We start from the raw sequence: 1564 nt of genomic DNA on the forward strand, positions 1-1564 counted from the left end.
TTAGAAGACACCCCAGTGACTGGGATTCACCACACAGAGGGAGGAGATCTGTCGTCACTCATGCACTCGGTCACCAGTGTAAGATGCATCCCAGCTGCTGTGTGTGTGCGTTCCTTGGATCCCTAATCTTTCAGTTGACTAATTAGAAGGGGAAGTGATATCACTAATCCTAGGCCATGGCAGCTTCAGTAGAAAGAACCAGTTTCTGCATCTAGAACCCTGCATGGAAGGAAGCCAGCCCAGCAAGTGGAGTGGGCAGCAGACAATGTCTCTAAAGGATGGGGAATAAAGAGTAGGCTGATTTCTGTATCAACTGAAGAACTTCAGTGGAATCTTCAGAGCTGGGGATTGTGGGTCCCAGATTGTGAGGCTGAAGCACAGAAGCCACCTGGATTCCAGGCTACTCATTGGCCTGGTGGCCATCCAATGGTGGCTGTTGGCTGGCACCTGCTCTATGGTCAGGATCTGTGCTGTGGCATTCATGATTCAGTGTTTGAAGTTTCACTCTACAGAACAATATTTCTAGCAAAGATCCCAACTTTTCACAGAAAGCATTTGGTACAGTGCTGTGTGAAGAGCTAAGCAGAGCCTGACAAGGCTGGAGCTCCATCGCGTACCATGGACAGCTCCATAGTCAGCTAGCTTTGCTGAAGGCACACAGAGAGAATGCAGATCCCTCCACTGTGTAGTGGCCTCAGCTATTTTCTGAAGAGTGGATAGGATTGGGAAAAAAAAATACCAACCTTAACGTGAAAACAATCAAATGACTACAATGTTGTCTTATGTGTCGGCTCAGCAGCCATTAGCACTTGCTGCACAAGCCTGGGAATCTAGGGTGGATATGTACCCATATGTACCCCACATGAGAAGGACAGACATGAAGACACACACATGTAATCTAAGCAGTTGTACAGGATGATGGGAGTTGAAGATAGGAGAATCTTTCTGGAAGCTCATGGAGAGACAGGCTGGAGCATGCATCCCTGTTTCAAGCAATACCAGGGACACTGTTTCAAATAAAGCAGAAGGTGAAGTCTGACACCTCAGACTTTCCACTGAGCTCTCCACATGCTCCATGGTACAAACACATCACAATGCACACACAGAGAGATAAACACACACACACACAGAGGTACATTCACATTCATACCTACACACACATGCGATTATAAGCACACACACACACACACACACACACACCACCAATGTTGGAAATTTTCAGTATCTCTATCTCTCTTTAATACTAATTTTCATTAAAGGTGAGTCAGGTTTCCTAGGGTGCTGGAGATGAGAAGTCACAGAGCATCCCTGGTGAGGCAGTGCAGGGATGTGGTACTAATGAGGAGAGCCTACACAGGTACCAGGGCATAAGTCACTGGCAGGGCAATTACTTACAGTTCATGTAATCCCTGAGTGAAGTCTGTGCCCAGTTGGCCATTGTGAAGAGCCGTGCCATGAGCAATCACCATTATAAGATGGCGCTGGCTTCCGCTGTGCCTAACTAGTAAACAAGCCTTGTGCGCAAGTGCGAGAGTGAACTCACACCTAGTCACTGCCCATCTCG

This window comes from Mus caroli, chromosome 6 (assembly GCF_900094665.2).
Source record: "Mus caroli chromosome 6, CAROLI_EIJ_v1.1, whole genome shotgun sequence".
NCBI lineage: Eukaryota > Metazoa > Chordata > Mammalia > Rodentia > Muridae > Mus > Mus caroli.